Source organism: Lynx rufus, unplaced genomic scaffold (genome assembly GCF_022079265.1).
Source record: "Lynx rufus isolate CCGP_SWC_20201006 ecotype Redwood Valley unplaced genomic scaffold, mLynRuf1.p SCAF_6, whole genome shotgun sequence".
Classification (NCBI taxonomy): domain Eukaryota; kingdom Metazoa; phylum Chordata; class Mammalia; order Carnivora; family Felidae; genus Lynx; species Lynx rufus.
Genome location: NW_025814878.1, coordinates 84,029,346 through 84,051,053, shown reverse-complemented (window position 1 = coordinate 84,051,053; position 21,708 = coordinate 84,029,346). Strand labels below are relative to the sequence as shown.

At 35.7% G+C, this 21,708-nt stretch overlaps 1 protein-coding gene and 1 pseudogene across 1 annotated transcript in view; both read left to right on the top strand.

Moving 5' to 3' along the window:
• Positions 1-21,708, top strand: part of ADGRB3 (adhesion G protein-coupled receptor B3) — a 732,350-nt gene that overhangs the window by 159,072 nt on the left and 551,570 nt on the right. The window lies entirely within an intron of this gene.
• Positions 8,023-8,467, top strand: LOC124528659 (adenosine 5'-monophosphoramidase HINT1-like; annotated as a pseudogene).

The window sequence follows — 21,708 nt, the reverse complement described above, 5'->3', positions numbered from 1 at the left end:
TGAAATGTTTGCTTCTGTAACTTCTGATACAATCAGTCCAGGGAATGCCTTTGCCCATTCATAACAATTTAAGCACAATTCTTTCTGTAAGTGAAATAAAATAGGGTGAGTTGCCAGAAACTAGGGTGAGATTTCTTAGGTACCTATTTGTAGGTAGCCTCTGTAGAGGAAAAATAGTTAGAAGAAAAAGAAAAAAAATATGTAATACTGTATCTGTGCTATATATCCTGCTTTGTAAAATTAAGAGAAGAGAATCTCACAGGTGATGATAAAAGCTGTTTGAAAAATATTTCCAGAGACATAAAGAATATCTGTTTCCCTAATTTCCTTAGGATTTGTTTGGGAGAAAACATTCTATGACTGGAATGTCTACTTCTCTTTACCTCAAGGCCTATCTAGCAGCTGAAGTAAGCCAGCATGTACAAATGAATGAGCCATGAAGATACCCCTTATATTTATCGTTTCTGTACTTATCTCTTCTACACATCTGCATTAAGTGTCTAGTATCAGTCAAACATCATGATGGAAGCATCTGGTACATAGAGGAGAAGAACCACATGACTCCTACTCTCTCACTGTCTAATAAGAGGAGACAGACATATGAACAAATAAGTTGTGGACAACAAATTGTGTGCAGAGATGTTCAGTGCTTCCTGAGGCTATATAACGGAAAGCTTTCTAGGAGTCTTATCAGGTGAAGAGCTGGGCCAGAGTAGGACATTTCAAGCACAAAAAGCTATACTTACAGAATTGAAGAGAGATACCTGCACACACTGACACCTATAAGCCATCAGGTCCCACTGGAGAGTAGGGCTCTTGGTCCTTAGGAGTCATTTCCCCATTTTACAGAAGTGAGAATGGAGGTTCAAAATAGTTAAGGGCTTGTCGTAGAGGCTCCTATTTAATAAACTAAAACACTGACCTGGGCTGAAGGCTTCCTGCTCCTGATCTACCAAATGCTTCTGCTTGCTTTGGCTATCTAAAGACAAGGAATCCTTCCTTTCATCAAGACCTGCTCCTGAGATTTGTATTTGAGTTTTCCTTCATTCATTTATGCTTTCACCTCTGTTGGACAGTAAACATTAAACAGGGAAGCTGAGGGGTGCCTGGGTGGCTCAGTTGGTTAAGCGTCTGACTTTGGCTCAGGTCATGATCTTGTGGTTTGTGAATTCGAGCCCTGTGTCGGGCTCTGTGCTGACAGTTCAGAGCCTGGAGCCTGCTTTGGATTCTGTGTCTCCCTCTCTCTGCTCCTCCCCACTCGTGCTCTGTCTCCCTCTCTCTCAAGAATAAACATCAAATTATTTAAAAAAAATTTTTTTTTCAACGTTTATTTATTTTTGGGACAGAGAGAGACAGAGCATGAACGGGGGAGGGGCAGAGAGAGAGGGAGTCACAGAGTCGGAAACAGGCTCCAGGCTCTGAGCCATCAGCCCAGAGCCCGACGCGGGGCTCGAACTCACGGACCGCGAGATCGTGACCTGGCTGAAGTCGGACACTTAACCGACTGCGCCACCCAGGCGCCCCTCAAATTATTTTTAAAACAGGGAAACTGAAATCAATGTAATATATTTGCTTCCTTAGTAAATCATATAAAATCATTTCAGGTTGACTGGTTCTAACTAGTCACCAATGAATATACCTATGTGCCTTTTCTATTCTTACCATGCTTTCCTTTTTCCTACTTGTACTTTCTTATTGTGATGTTCCCATTGTTCTGATTTCTAGTGTGAAGCAATTCTCTACAAGATGCACTTTAAAGTTAAAGAACATCTTCCTGTTATGCCCTCCTCAGTGACAGACTTACTTTGCAAGTCCAGGGATGGGAGGTTTAAATAAAATTTAAAATAAACTCGTTAAAATGGATGGTTTATTGAAAAACAACTATACATAAGTTTATGGAAGTGTATTTTCGAGTTCAGCAAATATTCATGTATTCACAAGCCTTCTGTGCTTCAAGTCTGTTCTAGGTCTTCATCTAGAGGATTAGAAGATGAATAAAACATTGTGCTCACCTCTATAGGGCTCTCAGATTAGTAGGGGAGGCAAACATTTAAGGTAATGATTTGAACACCGAATACAGAATGCAATCATGGAAGCACATTTAAAATACAGAGATGGAACTGAAGAAAGAGCAACTCTGTCTAGAGACTAAGGATAAGTTTCCTGGAGAAACAAACCTCAAAATTGTATTTGAAAAGCTGCAGGGAGTTTTCTAGGAGGAACAAGATAGTGGGAATGGGATATTCAAAGTAGAAAGAATATTCTGTGCAAAGACGTTCATGGGCGAAAGCTTTAGACACCCACCTGACTGCTTAGATGTCCCTCTGGGCTGTGGGAAGGCTACAGAGGGGTTAGAGCTAGGAAGATAATTGAACAGACTCACATAATAGAAAAAAAATGAATACTTTTTCATTTTAAAGAATATAGTGATGGTATAAAGGGAGGGGAAAGGAGTGCAAATTTAGGAAAGAAGACTAGTGAGGAAATTGTTACAGAATCCAAAAATAGGTGATAAAATATTAAAACAGAAACACACAAATTTAGTGCCATAGAGAATAGAGGAGAAAATTATTTAGGAGGGGGAAATCTTACTAGAAACTAGTGGCTCATTGGATTTGAGTAGTGAGGAAGACAGGCCAAAATTACTTGTAGGTTTTGTGCCTTGGAGGAAGAATAAGAAGTGGTACCACCTACCAAGACAGGGAATGTACTATTGTACAAAAATACAATATAATGTAATAAATATAATAAATGTGATATGATATGATACAATATAATGTAATATTCAATTCCAGGTAGTCATAACATTTATAGAGAAAACTAAAGCAGAGAAGCAAATAAAGGGAGGTCTTACACTGACAGTGCTATTTTAGATAAGATATCACCTCTGAGAAGGTGGTATTTAATTGGAGAAATGAATGAAGCAGACACCTGCACGAAGATCTAGAAGAACATTTTAAGCAGAGTGAACATTGACTACAAACACTGTGAAATAGAAATGGTTTTGGCATGGAATGGAGAGAGTCAAAGTGGGGAAGTGGGGTCAGAAATGAGTTTCAGAGAGATAGGAAGTGACCTTGCAGTAGAGAAGAGTTTGGATTTTCGCCATTTGAAATGGAAATCCTGAAGAGTTTGACCATCAGAGTGACAAGCTCTGATTTGTATCTTTAAAAGGTCATCCTGGCTGCTGGGCATAGAGAATTAAATGCAAGAGGCAAGAGTAGATACAGAGAGACTAGTGAAAAAGGTACATCAGCACTGTAGGAGGGAAATCATGGTGTCTTGGACTAGGGGGATGGTGAGAAATTGAGAAGTGTGTATTTTGATATATGGATATACGGATGGATTCAATTCAATGTGTGGAAAAAGAAGATCAAGGAGGAATACTAGATTTTTGGCCTGAGCCGTTAAGGTGTGGGAACAGCAAAGTTGTGGGGGAATACGGAGGAGGGAAAATTGAGTTCGTTTTTGGATATGTTTAGCTTGTGATGCCTTTTGGACATTTGGTTGGGTGGGTGGTTGCATATCTTCCTGTGGAGTTAGGAAAGAGTTCCAACTGGAGATAACATGGGAATCCTCAGCATACCTGCCATTGAGATCACCTAGATTAGAGGAGGACAGAGGATGAAAATGGGCAGAAAAGCATGAGCCTGGAGGCATACTACATAATCAGGATCAGGAGGACACTAGCAAGGGGAGTGTGAAGAAACAGGAAGAGATTTGGGGAATCTTAGCCATGAATTTCAGTGATAAACATTTTAGCAGGAAGAGGGTATGGACCAACAATGTCAATTGCTATTGACATGTCAGAGAAGTTAAACACTGTTAATGCAGAGTTTTAAAAACTAACATGATTCTTCCATTTTTTATTAAAGATTTTGTTTTTAATTTTTAGAGAGAGAAAGTGCGACCAGGGGACAAGGGCAGAAGGAGAAGGAGAGAGAATACTAGGCAGGCTCCATGCTTAGCGCAGAGTCTGATGTAGAGCTCAATCCCATGACTCTGGGATCATGACCTGAAACAAAATCAAGAGAGAGGCTCAACTGACTGAGCCACCCAGGTGCCCCGTCAGGGTTCCGTCTTTGTACTAGCTCAAAAATTATGAGTTAAGACTAGTTTATATGAAATTATTGTACAAAAGGAAGAATATCATTGCAGGTGCAAGTAGCTGTCATGGGAGCATAAGAGGTATGTCTAAATGGGAGAAGGGGGAGGGAAGAATGAGCAGCTGACTTTAGAGCCAGACATGCCTTTGGCCAAGTAGGATTGCTTATATCCCACAAACTGTTTAATATAAATACTTTATTCTGAGACGGAAGCAAAAAGGATTGTGTGCTGCAGATGAGATCATAATCAAATTTAATTTCAGTTTTGTCTAGCTCCATTGGTCCATGTTTATAGACATAATTAATATATATAGCATTAATTTAATTATTTTTCTTGCTTGTTTCCCATGTGTATAATGGAAAAAACTTGGTCTGTTCCTCTGCCCTGTGTTATTTCCAGGAGTTCCCAGGGCCTGTGTTCATCGAATGTTCTGTTCTTAACAGAAATGTTTCTCTCCCCTGCTTAGTGTCATGCTTTATTCTTAGAGGCTGTAAGCATCACTCTCCTTCAGATTGGGATTTCAAACAGATTTCAAAATCAGAAGAAAGAGAGTTTTTATCCTATCCCTTCCATTTTTGGCCTCCCCAATAATTATTAACCAAGAGCACAGTGTTCACCCTTTCTTTGTTAAGCTGAAGAAGGATACTCACATGGAATACATAAATCCACTCCTCTCCAGTCTGTCCCATTAGGTTGACAAATATGTCCAGACATGTCTGAACCACAGCAGAGGACACAGCCTATGATTAAGTTGGACCTTTTGACACATAGATTATGGGATTTACCAGAGATTGAAAGCACACAATAATGAAACAGATTTTAAAAAATGAAGAGTATTTTAGAGCCTCAGGCAAGGAAAGGAGATAATCCAACTCCTTTATTTCTTCCACTCGAAGAAATTGAAATCAAATAAATTTAACCGATACATCTAAGGACACAAAGCTCAATTTTGTAGAACTCAGACATGTACCCAAGTCTCCAAATCTCGGACTATTTTTCTTTCCAATAAAGTAAGATACACACACACACACACACACACACACACACACATACAGAAATGCCATGGTAACTGAATATTGAATACGGTTTAAGTCCATTGAGTAGTTAGATTAATTTTACTATACTCTTGGAAACAAGAGGACTATTTGAGATGGGAAGCAAACATGGCAATGTGTGGATGTGTCATATTATGGATGCAGACAGAAAAGTAGGACGCTTGGTTAATTTCTCTTTGTGTTACAAATTGCAAATTGTATTCACTTGTAATGTGGTAGTTTTGACCACATATGCTTAGAGGATGGGGAACTCAGTAAATGTTAACAAGGAATGTAACATCTTAATATTCAATTTCTGAATGTTCATGAATCTTGTGGAGAAAATCATAGTATAACAAAAAAGCTCATAGTGATGTGTATTTACTGAAACAACTGGTCAACTGAAATGAAAATCTCTAATTGAACTAATTATTTGATTAATGAACCAACTTACTCAGTTAAACCTATGGTTTGTGTAAAGTATGTTAGTTTTCAGAATTGGTGTTAATGGATGAGAATTAGATTTTCTAGGTAGATGGTTACATAAATACAGTCTCTATCAATCCAGTCTGGGTTTCACATTCCCACCACAGACTTTACCTTTTAAAATCTTCTGTTTAATTCAATCCCCTTGTTAAAAGCCTTTTCCTTTATTTTCCAAAGAATGAATTTCAAGCTTCTTTATGTGGCAGTCAGGGTCCTCTCCATCTATCTACCTCAATTTTGTCTCTCTAGTGCTGTCTCTTATTCTCTTTTCTAGCCATAATCTTTTCCCCTTCTTTTTAATATTCTATCATATACCTTTTATTGGACAACTGTCCCCAAATTATTTTGCCCATAAATATGACAGACTTAATCACCTCTAGGCCTTTATGTTTATCTCCCTTATTGAAATGCCCTTGTCATCTTTCTTTACTCATTGAAATCCTATGACTTCTTCAAAGACACAGATCAAATGTCAACCTACCTGAGAATCCAGCAACTACGTATTGACTCCAATAGAGCTCATGGTCTCTGTATTCATAGGACCTTCCAGGGTACTCAATTGTCCCTTTTCCTATCCAGAATGCCATAGTTCATTCATTCCCCAAAGCAGCCAATTCAAATCTCACTACTTTTTTCAACCCTTAAATGCTACTACTGTACTGCTCACTCAACTAACTCAATGAAACCAGTTGCTGGGTGTGAACTCTACCAGATTATACCCTTCAACCTCCAAATATATCCGTGTCCTCACTTCTCTCTCTCCCAAAAAGCAGTGTCACCTTCCAAATCTTACACCTGTGTTCTCAGTTGCTTTCCTTTCCTCACCTGGGATTTTGCCATATTTCTCTCTCATACCTTTGATATCCTCTTTTCCACTGTCTCCTTCCTGTCATCTTACACTTCGATTGTTTTGCTCTTGTTCATTTTAAACAACAGTGTTTTTCAATATTTCTGCCTCTCTTTCAAACAATTGCCACATGGCTCATTGTTTGTTTTTTATTTAATGAGCAAGTGTATGAAAATGTTAGTTGATACACATGAATTTACTTTTGTTTATTCTTCAATTCCATGCATTCAAGTTTTAACTTCCATTGCACTACTGAGATGGTTCTGAAGTCCAAATAAATGTTCTTCATCTCCATTCTCAGTTTCTTCACTGTTCTCCAGTACCACTGAGTACTTGTTCTTTCGTGAAATATGACGTTTGGATTTAAGGGTATGGGTCTTCCAGTAATCTCTCCTATATATATTTTTTTTTTTACTTTTTTTCCTTGTCTGTTAGGAGCTCAAGTTCTATTTGGACAGATCATACCCTTCATGAAATCACGTCAGTGGCTTTCCATTACATGCATAACAAACTTCATGGCCTGTCCCAGTCTTCATACAACATAACTTTAATATAACTTTTTTAGCAGAGACACCAGAAGGCCTCCAAAATATCACATACATTCATACCTTCAGGCCTTGGATTATGCTGTTGCTTTCTGTCTAGAATGCTGTTCACACTTTGCAACTTGAGAAAGTCATGCATATCTTGGAAATCATCTCCCAAATGTCATTCCTACTGTGTCACTTGCTTCCTCTGATTATTACATGGAAAATTAGTAACTGCCTCTGTGTTGCCTTTAGGACTATTTATGTGCATTAAAGTTTTGCAGTAATAGTACATCATATATTGACAGTATTTTGAAAACTTTTTTTCTGTTTTCCACTGCACTATTTCCTCAATTAGGTTAGGGTCTACATTAATTTTTGCGCTCACTGTGCTTAGCACAGTGTAAGTGATCACTAAGTATTGATTTATCTGATGATAGTCTTTCCTTCATCAAAGCTGTTGGTGAGGGAAATTCTATAATATTCCTTCATATGACATTCATATAGAAGCAATTAATGAAAGAAATTGAATTAAAAATAGTTTCTCTGCAATTTAAATGGTGATTTGCAGTAATTAGGGGGAATTATTTATTATCATAATTATTGCAACAAAATTAAATATTTTAAATCAATATTTTAAAGTACAATATTTCTCAATGTTTATTTTGCATGGTAGATCATTCCCAATTCAATTAGTACTAACTGTAGCTCTTGTTTTTTCATCTTTAATAATTTTTAATCTTTGACTTTTCTCTGATTTCTCATTCTGTTTTAGTGGGTAGACCATGATTCTGAAAAAGTGCCATCTTAAAATGAGTCTATACTCTGAATGCACACTCTACAAAATAGAATGTGAACATTTTGTAAATTCTTCATCTCCCCAAAACATTGATCACTTATTTAATAGCTTGTTTCTTTTCTCAGTCTATTTTACTTTATTTATGTTATTGAACTCCATCCTGTTAACGAATGTAATTGAATGGTTAAGAAAGCCTCATATGGGCGCTGGAGGGAGGCCGAGATGGCTGATGAGATCACCAAGGCTCACGTCACCTGGCCTGATGGCGACACGATCTTCTGGAAAGATCATTCACAAGGAAATCCCAGGCAAAATCATTTTTGAAGATGACCAGTGTCTTGCTTTCCATGACATTTCCCCTCAAGCACCAACACATTTTCTGGTGATACCCAAGAAACATATATCCCAGATTTCTGTAGCAGAAGATGATGATGAAAGTCTTCTTGGACATTTAATGATTGTTGGCAAAAAATGTGCTGCTGATCTGGGCCTAAAGAAGGGTTATCGAATGGTGATGAATGAAGGTTCAGAAGGGGGACAGTCTGTCTATCATGTTCATCTCCATGTTCTTGGAGGTCGGCAGATGAATTGGCCTCCTGGTTAAGCATGTTTTAGGGATAATTTTCCCTTCTCTAGGCAATGGTCAATATTTGCAAGTTCCAATATGTTAAATAGTATATTTGTTTTTACCTGTGTATGGAGAGATTGAGGGAATAATTTTAAAAGCCCATACATAATGAAAGATAATGTTTCATGGTTAAGAAAGAAAGAAAGAAAGAAAGAAAGAAAGAAAGAAAAAGAAAAAACCTCACGTGGAGCAAATTCCATCTTATTTTACACTAACCCATGAAAGAACTTCCCCTTCCACAAGGGATATTCTGGAATTCTCATTCACTGAAGGCCTTGAGACCAGAAATAAAAGTTCATATTATCTGTGGCCATTGAACTATCGGGGGGTGGGGGGAGGGGGTGTATGGAGCCCATCTTCACCAACCAGATCATACTGTTCAGTTGGCAGGGACTGTCTTATGTGACTGAATAAGGAACTTCTGTGCCAGATCTTACCACAGTGCCTGTATATCACAGACGTTTGTAAATGAAGGAATGATGGCCATGGTGTTTATTTTCCACACTTAAACTCATATTTCCTGTGTAGTTGTAGAATTCTTTTGTCTCTATCTCTTTTTTTTGTTGTTGTTGTTGTTTATTTATTTATTTTGAGAGAGAAAGAGAGCATAAGCAAGGAGGGGAAGAAAGACGGGTCGGGGAGAGAGCCAAGCAGGCTCTGCACTGTCAGCATGGATCCCAACACGGGGCTTGAACTCACAAACTATGAGATCGTGACCTGAGCCGAAGTCAAGAGTGGGATGCTTAACCTACTGAGCCACCCAGGTGTCCCATGTAGGTTTAGGATTCTAAGAGTGTTTGCAAATTCCATGTTTATGATTGATACATTTAAGGTATTAAGGTTTAGATGAATTACTTTTTAATTCCTGGAATTTGCTTTTTTCCTTTTAAAAATATACAGACATCATGCCATTGTCTATAAGCAAATATAAATAAGACATCCAGCTGATTACACTTGTTAACTTTTAATCTAAAAAGTTAGGCTCATGTAGTCACAGCCCACATTCTACTTTTATAGTCAGTCAGGCACTTACCCATTTACCAGATGTTCAGAAATAAATACCTACTGAATGTGTGAACTCCAGGACAGGCTTTTCATATTTATAGATTATGATTTTGGATGTACACACCTGAGCTCATACTTTTTTTTTCAAACAACTTTATAATAGTATTAACATTTAAAATGTTAAAAAAAACCCTCATAATTCTAGAATCTAGTACTTTTGGCATCAGTGTTCTATGTTCCATTCCAGATAACTTTTATAACACAAAGTTGGAATCTTAGCAGATATACAATTTTGTGTATTCACATATTGCCAAACAGAATTGTTTATGTTGCTAAAATATTTAAAATTTTTATTTTAATTGCAATTATTATAGTCTAGAGATTTGTTATTCTAACATTTACACAATACTCTCATTATTGTTTACTTACAAAATACTCATGTTTATTGTAGAGATATAAATCAACAAGCAGCCTGAAGTAAAAAAGGAAAAGTACTTACAATTCCATTTCCCAGAGACAATAACTGTTACTACATTAGAATATATCTTGAAAATTTTAAATATCTAGCTGTCTTCCTTTCTAACTGTACAAACATGTGCATGTAAATCTGTTATGTGTATTTTTTAAATATGGCCATATAATACAAAATAAGAATATAAAAATTATAATCAGAAATTTTATAATAGTACATTTTGACCAATCTTCACATCTGTAAGTCAGAGTTATCTACATAATATTTCCTGTTTGGAATATATAATAGTTTTTTTTTTCAACGTTTATTTATTTTTGGGACAGAGAGAGACAGAGCATGAACGGGGGAGGGGCAGAGAGAGAGGGAGACACAGAATCGGAAACAGGCTCCAGGCTCTGAGCCATCAGCCCAGAGCCTGACGCGGGGCTCGAACTCACGGTCCGCGAGATCGTGACCTGGCTGAAGTCGGACGCTTAACCGACTGTGCCACCCAGGCGCCCCTGGAATATATAATAGTTTTAAAGTAGTCTCTGTTATTGCACTTTTATAATATATTTAATTCATTGCATAATATGGTGACCATCTATATCATTATGCAGTTGTCTTTGTAATTACTCAGAATAAACTTTTAAAACGATGTTAAATGTATGCTTATTTTTAATGCTTTGATATTTATTGACAGGAAACATCAAGAAAGGTTTATACAGAGTTCTATTCTAACATCAATGATATAACACAAGTTAGCCTTTTTGACCTTTTTTTAGAATAAAACACCATTTCAGGTGTTTAATTTAGTGATTCAACACTTACATACAACAGCCAGTGCTCATCACAAGTGCCCTCCTTAGTACCCATCACCTATTTAACCCATCCCCCACCCAACTCCCCTCTGGTAACCATCAGTTTGTTCCCTGTACTTAAAGAATCTATTTCTTGGTTTGCCTCTTTCTTTTTTCCCCTATGTTCATCTGTTTTGTTTCTTAAATTCCATACATGAGTGAAATCATATAGCATTTGTCTTTATATGACTTACTTGGCTTAACATAGTGCCCTCTAGATTCATCCATGTCATTGAAAATGGCAAGATTACATTCTTTACTATGACTGAGTAATATTGTATATTATAGATATAGATATTGATATAGATGATATAGATATAGATATATGCATGCCACATCTTCTTTATCCATTCATCAGTTGATGGACATTTGGTCTCTTCCTATAATTTGGCTATTGTAGATAATGCTGCTATGAACATTGGGATGCATGTGCCCCTTCTAATTAATATTTTTGTATCCTTTGGGTAAATACCTAGTAGTGCATTTGCTGGGTCATAGGGTAGTTCTATTTTAACTTTTTGAGGAACCTCCATACTGTTTTCCAGGGTGACTGCTCCAGTTTGCATTCCCACCAACAGTGCAAGAGAGTTCCCCTTTCTCCACATGCTCACCAACACCTCTTGTTTCTTGTGTTGTTGATTTTAGCATTTTGACAGGTATGAGATGATATCTCAATAGAAAAACTCTTTAGCTTGAGTTGCTGAATTTGCTTAAACATGTTATAAAATACATCAAATAAAACTTACTTTTGGGTATAAACAATGAGATAATGGTTACATTGAAAATGTTTCTTTCATATCACATTGAAATAGTTATAAACTTGCCTTAGCCTGACGGTCAGTGATATATTCTGTTTGTCACTTGATCATAAATTTCAAAATAAAAATAGAGACAGTGTGATAATGATGCACAGGCAGCAGCATCCCCATTACCAGTATCTCATAGACAGAGTTCTTTCAGATTACAGCATTTAAAAATGTTTATGTAGATTTCACTTAAGTTCAGAAATCTGTGAAACATTAAGAAAATCAACTAGAGGTTTTTTTGTTTTGTTCTGTTTTTGTTTTTGTTTTATTCTAGGAGATACTCTGCCACTCTGTAACTGGAAACACTGAAATAGCTCAGTGGTTAAACTTGTCATTAGCTAATAGTTCAGTTGCGTGGACTGAGAGCTATGAAAACATTTATTTATTTATTTATTTTTATTTATTTATTTTTAATTTTTTTTTCAACGTTTATTTATTTTTCGGATAGAGAGAGACAGAGCATGAACGGGGGAGGGGCAGAGAGAGAGAGGGAGACACAGAATCGGAAACAGGCTCCAGGCTCCGAGCCATCAGCCCAGAGCCTGACGCGGGGCTCGAACTCACGGACCGCGAAATCGTGACCTGGCTGAAGTCAGACGCTTAGCCGACTGCGCCACCCAGGCGCCCCAAAAACATTTATTAAGTATGCTACTTCCCATTTGCTTTTCCTTGACTTCAGTATCTAGTCACAATAACTTTTTTGTGCTTTTAAGAAAGCTCTAAAATATTTGTAAAATTAGTTCAATAAGAGTATTTCAAGGTCAGATGGATCTAATTTCCTTTTTATCCCTGCAAAAATAGAGCCAAATAAAATTAAATCAGGCTCCGTGGATTCCAGTATGGTAGTTTCTGACCTGACATTTAGTGGTGTCAAAAGGGAGAAGTGCCTGTTTTGGTGATATTATTCATCACCTTGTCAGCTGGATCCAAAGTAAGGGATTTGGCTTCTAGTTCAGATAATGTCATTGGAACAGTTCTCTCGGTCCCACAGGCTTGTTACCAATATACTCTGGTGAGAGAAAAATACCACACATTTCAAGACCTTTCATTTGCTACTCCTAACTAGCATATACATTTAAGATTTTTTCAGTGCTAGTTCATTTTCAGTACGATGCAGATTGTATCTTTTTTATTCTCCAAATAGTCCTTATTTTGCATATAAGTACTAAATGCTATGAATGGATAAAATGGAATATCAAGTTAGACTTCAGCTGTAATAATTATATGTGTCATAGTATCTCTCAGCATGCATTAACATCCATGAGATACTATACAAGATAACTCATATGAAGTACATGCCATATTTATTCAATGGAGAATATCATCTGGAAGGAAGAGGAGAAAGGGAAGGATGTAACAGAGGAGATGAGAAGGAGACAAAGGAGAGAAAAAATATGAATGTTTAGTGAATAAAAGAAGGTCCTCACATAGGTAGCTGTTATCAGAGAATTAACTACAGCAGCATTTTTCCATGTGTGATGCAAAGACAACCTGGAATAAGTAACATTGTGTGCTTGCTAAAAGTTGAACTTCCCCTATGTTACTCCATACCTGCTAAGTCTGATTCCCTTGAGATGAGGCTCAAGGATCTGTATTTTTCATGAGCACCAGAAATGATCTTGTACCAATGATGTTTGAAATCTGTTGAATTAAACTGTAAAGTTAATTGAAAATTCTGACCTGTGGCCTGATTGAAAAAATTGTATTGGCTTAGAAAACCTATTAATATATTATGGCTTGTCATTAAGCATTAAGAAGAGTATAGAACACAGAACACTCTAAGAAAATAAACTTTTTATGGGGAACACACTGGAAAGCAGAAGTTCCTAAGGATTTATTCACCCTGTTCTGTTCACTACTTTTGGAAAGTACATCCTTAAAACGCCAGCAACATAATTTTAGGATATGATGAATTTTTACTTACAGAGTGATTTTATTTCAAGAGAATCTACATGATGAGTGTAATTAATGTTTAAGTAACACAATAATTAAGCTGTATACGTATAGCCTCTCTCTGAATTACTGAAACATAAAAATTGTTTTAAGAATTTGAATACCAACACTGTTTGCATGCCAACATATTTGCTATAAATCTTTTGATGTTAAAACATATTTTGTTCAGGCAAATATTGTAAATACAATCCGAATAATAGATGATGGTGCTTGATCATTGTTAATAGTGATTTTCCTTAAATTAAAAAATACTTTTGGGGTCATATTTTAATTATGACTTCTGAGAGTATAATCCTATTTCTCTATTTATATAATTTAAATAAATTTTCTTACTTAGGGAAAGAAATTAACATAAAAAAGCAAGAGATGAATTCCCAGTCTCAAAGGTCAAATGCTAATTTTGGATATTCTTCATTTAAAAAAAATATTACCAATATCAGTGTTGAAAATATTGATTATTAATGAAAAAACACATTTCCTATGGACCTCTTTTTGACAAGTACATTTTAATCTGTATTAAAAACATATTAATCTCTGCCTCTTTTTCCCTCTAATGTTTGAAGTTGAATTGCAACACGAGGATATTATGCAAATCAAGACAATTCTTTTCAAAGCTTTGAAAATTTAATGTCAAAAAATACATATTTTAGCATATATTATTTAGTGAAAAGTTCATTTTTATTTTTTCTGCAAAAGTGCTCTAAGCCTTGGAGTAAGAGAATTTCGTGGGTCCCTGGTTATACCATATGTTTTAGAAGTTTTAGCTTCCTCATGGGTATCCAAGGATGTTAATATTTGACTGTTTTCTAGCATTGAATCAATTTCATTTTCATTCTGTTATTATAGTTATTATCTTATGTAGGAGCATAAATTGAAAATCATTCCAAAGATCAATGATCGACAACCATCTTACTTAAGCTGTGTTGGGAAACTGATTCCTGTGAGAAGTAAGACTGAAGTCTGGAAAAATCAGTTGATTTTCTCAGACACTTTGATTCAGAGAAAATCAAATGATTTTTCTAGACTTCAGCTTTCTCCTTTGAGAAGAAGTGGTCCAATTGGGGTAGATGATTTTGAATGTTTTTGCAGGTGGCACAACATACACAAGGTGAGAAGACAAAAATGTGTGGTGATGAGATAGACAATGATTAGATCACAATGAAATTAGGTGAATGGATATTAAGAAATGATAATTAAGTAAATATGAAAAAGTCTAAATATGAAACATGCTTAGGACAGAAATAAAATAGGTAGAGTGATAACAATAAAAAACAAAGGAATTATGAAAGTATCTTTAAAAGTATAAGGAAATAATGTCTCAGTCAGTTGTGTCCAACTCTTGATTTCGGCTCAGGTCATGATCCCAGGGTCATGGGACCAAGCCCCATGTTGGGCTCCAACGTCCATGTTGGGCTCTGTGCTGAGCGTGAAACCTACTTAAGATTCTCTCTCTCTCTCTCTCTCTCTCTCTCTCTCTCTCTTTCTCTCTCTCTCTCTCTCTCTCTGCCCCTCTTCCCCACTTGTGCTCGCTGTCTCTCAAAAAATAAAAAATAAAAAGTATAAGGAAATAGATTCTGGTAAAAGGATCAGGTAAAAAAGAAAGAATAGTAGTACTTTCCACTAAACTTGTATGTGAGTAGTTAGAAAGCACATTAATAAAATGATATTTTAAAATGTGCTTTTTTAGCACATCTGCTTTAGGAATTTTAAGTATGTTTTGAAAATTTTTTAACAAAAATAACAATGTGACTTCATTTTGTAGTTTTTTACCCTTTTCTTTTTATGAGGACTATTTTAAATATAAAGATATCTTCCAAATTGATAAAAAACAAATATCTCCATTTAACCTCACATGGCCAATAGATATATAATGCATGAATATACTACTCTACCTTAATATCAACTTGACAGTTATATCTACTTCCGTTCTTTTGAACTGTGCTCTTTTATTTATATAATAGCAATTTGGGATAATTTTAATTCTAGCCTCTTGCATTTGCTGTGTATTGGAAACCTGTTGAGTTTTTTACATCTGTATGTGAACAGACAAATTACCTAAGTTCATATATGGCATAAATCTATATGAAATGGACCTGACTAGGGTTTGTATTTCCTGTTTATCATTATTATTGTTGTTATCATTATTGTTAGCGTTGGACTTTTCAGCATGCCACATCAGTTCATTTTTTTAAACAGTTGCTTATGGAGCATCAGAATGGACAAGGCACTTTCCTGTATGCTATGGCATAAATGTGATATAATGTAGATATAGAGAGAGATAGAGGATGGTAGATAAATAGACACATAAAAAACTGATATAGGGGGGCGCCTGGGTGGCGCAGTCGGTTAAGCGTCCGACTTCAGCCAGGTCACGATCTCGCGGTCCGTGAGTTCGAGCCCCGCGTCAGGCTCTGGGCTGATGGCTCGGAGCCTGGAGCCTGTTTCCGATTCTGTGTCTCCCTCTCTCTCTGCCCCTCCCCCGTTCATGCTCTGTCTCTCTCTGTCCCAAAAATAAATAAACATTGAAAAAAAAAATTTAAAAAAAAAAAAAAAAAAAAAAACTGATATAGGGGCACCTGGGTGGCTCAGTCGGTTAAGCGTCCGACTTCGGCTCAGGTCATGATCTCGCAGTCCATGGGTTCGAGCCCCGCATCGGGCTCTGTGTTGACAGCTCAAAGCCTGGAGCCTGTTTCAGATTCTGTGGCTCCCTCTTTCTCTTACCCTCCCTGGTTCATGCTCTCTCTCTCTGTCTCAAAAATAAAATAAATGTTAAAAAAATTTAAAAAATAAACTGATATAATATTAATTATATAAATGTTATTTGAGTCATTGAGTCAGTGAATATGAATTTAGTTAGGAAGAGATAATATTTAGTTGTAGTAGATAAAGATTATAATGGGGAAGTTAGAATTGTTTCGCTAGTGCTTTTATGGATTGTAAGATTTGAACATGTGCCAAGAGGTGCAGAGGGAAAGACATGAATGAAAGTATGAGTTTACAATGTGTAAAGTATTTTGGGGGGACACTGAATAAATTAGTAGACTAACCTAGATATTGCAGAAACCTTATATGAGTAGTGGTGTATACTACCATATAATTGGTTGGGACCCAATTATTAAGATTCTTAAATACCAGACAAGTAGACTTTGAAATTTTTCCTGTGGGTAGCAGAAAGCTTATAGATAATAGAAACATTTACATTATTAAATATGCTTGAGAGTAGCATCTGCCTTAATTCTTATTTCTGATTTAACTGTTAAAAAAGAACATGTACTTTGTAAACATGTGTTTCAGACAGTTTAAATACTTTTGTATATTAGATTATTTTATTAATTTCCAATGGGAGTAGAAGAATTTCAAGTACTTTGATAGTACTTTATAGATAATAGTAGCACTGTCATAGTTCTTTTTCCTTTGTGTCTTGCCTAATGTGACCAGTTCCTTTGGGAATGATTATACACATCAGTGTGGCCTGTATAATACGTTAAGGCTTATCCTCATTGCAGTCATTTATTAGGTGCTTAATTGTGAATGTTGCTCCCACCAGGCGATGTACAAAGATTGCTATATAGGGGTTCTTTAAGAATTGAGTCCAAGGAATCTAATTGCTCTTAGCTCCTCAATATAGAACACCACTTTTGTATTCACTGGGCTAAATTGTGCTTGGTGTAGTGTCAGCTAAATATACTAAATAGCCACAGTTATACATAGGCTTCCAAACATAACAGATACTCAACCTGACAATACCATGTAATAGCAGAGATGTAAACTCACATTAACTTAGAGCATGCAGGAACCAGACAGTGAAAAGAATTTGACTTGCCATGAATAATGGAATGTTTTATTTTTTTCACAACTGTTATCCTGTCCTTCAGGCCCTTTGGCTCAGATGCTTTGAGTGTTCAATACAGAGTTTGAGTTAGAACTTAAATTTCAGTTCTTAATCTTTTCCCCTGTTTATGGTGTTCACAAACTAAATACTGAATCTGGGCACATGGGCCTTATTTAGTTGTAAATCTTTATATCAGGTAATTATAGCATTGGTCTAATTAGCCAGCAGGCTAAATTTGTCAAAGTAAACTGAACTTGCCTAAAATTTATGAAAGAAGTAAAAGAGAATTCTGTGTAATTTTATTGATATAGGAGATCCTTCTTATCAACTTCCCAAAGAGAATATTTAGTTTCTTTGTATTTATTAATCCAGAAATACTCTTAGTACTGAACGTTTATCTTTCAAGATACCTACATATGACTAATTTGATTATCAAGAATACATATATATGTGTGTATATAGTCCCTGTTTGAGATAGTAGGTCCATGAAAACTCTTGAATTGTGAAATTCAGCCAAAGAGGAAAACACTCATGGGCCTTAAACACATTTTGTGTATATAATTGCAAAAAATAGACATAGGTTAAAGATATACAACCAAGAATCTTCCACAAAATCTTAATATTTGCATTGCTTTACATATTTCCTAAAATGATGTAATAATTTGGTTGATATATGTTATGCTATATTCTGACTTTCAAAAATATAATGCACAATATTTGTCATACTCAAATTGATATATTCATTCACCACACTCTTAAAATCATTTTATATACTGTGTTTTAGAACAGAATTAAGCTTTTCAGCTGTAAAATGTTATCCTCCTCAGAATAAAGAACTTCTAAAATCTTTTGTAGTTTCTCTGAAATAATAATGGCCCACCATGTCATAATTTTAGGCTATAAAAGTGCTTTGGAACAAAATATTTTAAAAATAGGATATGGTAACAGGAGAAAATTACCTTTTGACATTATAGTTTATCTAATACAATTAAGTCTTTAAAATAGGATCCATTCATGTTTTTCAGCTTCCTTTTCTATTTATTGGAGCATGTGTGCTTTGGTTTTAATCTGATTGTGATAAAACTGTATATTCTGAAAGAAAATATTTGATAGTATAGGCAGATATAGGGAGGAAGCCTTCCAGCATCTTTTCTTCTGTTTTTAGCTCTGAAAGGTCTCAGAGAAATCAAACAAGGATCCATCCTTGGACAAAATGAATAAAATCAGAGATCAAATAAAATTACAGACAGTGAACAAAAGCTTCCACTTGAAAGTACACAACATTAGTTGGTATTATATAAGGGGAAAATAATGTTATTTCATTGATTTTAAATTTGAAAACTAAATTAAATTGACTTTGAATAACTAATTTAGGTACTCTTTAATATCCCAAGATGTGTTAAATCTGAAATAAACCTAGAAATATTTAGTTTAGAACAAATAGTCAGTGATTATTGAAATAAAAGTTACGATTATTTATTATCATGAAAACTATTAAGAATCTGTATTGTTATGACACTGTTAAAGGAAGAGTTATTAGAAAACATAACAGTATTAATATCTAATTATATAAAATTGATTTGTAATTAGCTCTACAGGAGTGCAAAAATAATACCTGCTGTATTAATGACAACCAGATTAAAGAGGAAAGCTTTTTTCTCCTTGCTCTAATTAGTTTGGTTTACGCATTCTTATTTATGAAATAAATGTATTATTTATTTTCCTCTAAATGTTTATGGCTCTCAAGCTACCTTTTCTACTTCATGAAAGGTTCAGTTGTGTTGTCATTACTTTGCCTTAAAATTATTAATGTAATCACACAAAGGGTATGGCAAATGAGAGAAAGAAAGGGGAAAAAAAAAAAAAAAACAGACCCAACCCTAAACCAGTGTGTGAATTATTTGTAAATGTTGTTTGGTGCTCCCTTTCTTTATTCCCTTTAATTGTGTACCTCAGTCCCCTTTCAGTGTTTTGAGCCTTCAGGGTGACTGGCTGTATTAGCACCCTCACCTCCACTACACCCAGCCCTCTCTCCTCAGCCCAGACCTGAGCTTTCACTTCTCATGACTCCAGTACCTCACCTAAACTCAGCTCTGTTGAATACCATTCCATATGTCTTTCTAAATTTCCTGTTGGCAGCTCACTATTCTGATGTGAAACTGCTAAATGCCATCCTCTCAAATATTATTTGGGAAGTATGTAGAGGAAATTTCCTAACCCAAAGAGACTTGTTAAGATAAGCCTTGGCTTTAATCTTCTCAACACCCAAGATCTTCTAAAATACGTATTTGGATTCCATATCTTCCTTCCCTGCTGGACTAAAATTTCTGAGTGTAGAACATCTGTTTTATGCACCTTTGTGTTCCTTCGAGGCTGATCCAGTAACATTGCCATGTGCTTGGCCACTGTTGGTATTTTATAAATATTTGTTGAATAAAAGAGTGGAAGAAAAACTCAGTAGCTAGTATTAGTATCTCAATATTTCAGTAACTTGATACAAAGTTTATTCAGTTATTACTGAATTATTATTATTATTAAGTTATTATTCAGTTATTAATAAACACAGTTTATTCAGCTTTGAGGTATTTAATGGTCAAAAGGTACTTTTTCCATTTGTCCTTCTATGTGTGAAATGTGTGATTTTGTATTTCACATTCCTTCCTTATAAGGCATTAGTTTTATTATCCTAGCTAGCTCCCCCATCCTCCCCACATCTGAATACTCTTTTCCAGCTGGTACTCCTGTACAGTATAAAAAGTATGTTGTAGAACTGCTTCTAGAATGCTTGAAGAGTACTTGTAAGTTAAAGCATTACAAACATTGTGTTTAAATAATACATAGTTGACATGCCCAGCAACATCCAAAATACTTCTGTAAAATGGGCCTTCTAATAATCCTTAAGATAGTTATAAGTTTTAGTAAAAGTGTTTGTATGGTAACTGGGATAGTGCCAGCTTCCATGGTAGGCCCTAAATAAATTGTAGCTATGCTTATATTTCATGCTGATTTTCAAGAGAAATGCATTTGCGAGTAGCAGAGAGGCAATTAAAAGAATAATTATGATACATGTAGGAAAGTTATATGGGAGAACTTTGAGAAAAAAAATGTGGTTTCACAATTTTTGTTGCCATGTGCCTGTTCATTACTGTAAAATAACTGTTGTGCTGGTAGTTTAAATGTTTAGTGTCATGATATGTCTCTTTGGCTGGAGTTAAGGAGGTTAGAAAAGAAAATGAGTCACGGAATTATTCTCTCCCTCTCTCTTTTTCTTTTCTAAAGTAGCCAAACTGAGGGAATAGAACAGCTTTTTGCATCTGGGACCAATTCCTTCTCCTTTGCTGTTACATGAGAGAGAAGCTCACAGACCAGAGACTTCAGAGGAGAAAAAAATGCAGAGTAAATGCATGGCCCTCAGCCTTCTCCATCTGCATACTCTTTGCAATCTGGGTGGAAACAAGCACTGACTTGTTTAGATGCAGTTTAGGAATTAGAGGCAGTTTATTGGCTCATCCCTGTAGTGTCACCACACCTTCATGTAGAACCTGAAGCCCCGCGCCCCTTCCTTTAATGAGGATTGAAGGAGCCTGGACTGGGACTGATGAACATCCAACGGTATGAATGGCCCACAGCAGATCCTCAAGTCCCTCCTGACTCCTCTTTCCTTTCCCAGAGCCCTGCCCAAGCCGTTGTGCTGTGTGAAAGCGCTGATGGAGAACTTCAACGACGTGCAACACAAGAGAGGAATATTTTAACTTAGACTCATTGGCACAACTAGTGTGAAAGCTTTACTGGAAAAGACGAAAAGGTTCAAGTCTTTGCTATGTCCCACCAGCTATGTAAATCTCGGTCCCTCAAAACTTTTTTGAATCTCATTTTTCTCCCATAGAAATATAGATTTAATTATTTGTCACTTGCAGCTCTAATTATCTGCTGTTCCATAATGAACTATCAAGTCTTCTTATCCTCAGGCAGATAGACCCAAGAAATGTTATGATATTTTGCTAATACAAAAAATTGAAGTACAGAAAATTCAAGGACAAGAAAGCCTCTCCATTCTTTATTTAATCTTCAAACTTTCTCTTTCAAATTCTTAAAGAAAACCAACTCTCTGAGGAGAGATACATTTCAAAGAAATCTACAGTGTTTCTATGAAAGATTGATAAGTGCATGTTTCAGTATATAAAACATTTGAACTTAGAAGGAACAGTGCTCATGGCAGATGCTTCTTTATCGAGAAATTTCACAGCTGTCATCTGTTGTAGCAATGATGATTGAATGAGTGGAATATTGTTTATTCCACTAAGGAAATTATCCAGCCTTCAGTATATAAAGACTTCTTTCATTTTTCTCACCTTTATATCTGAAAGCAATGG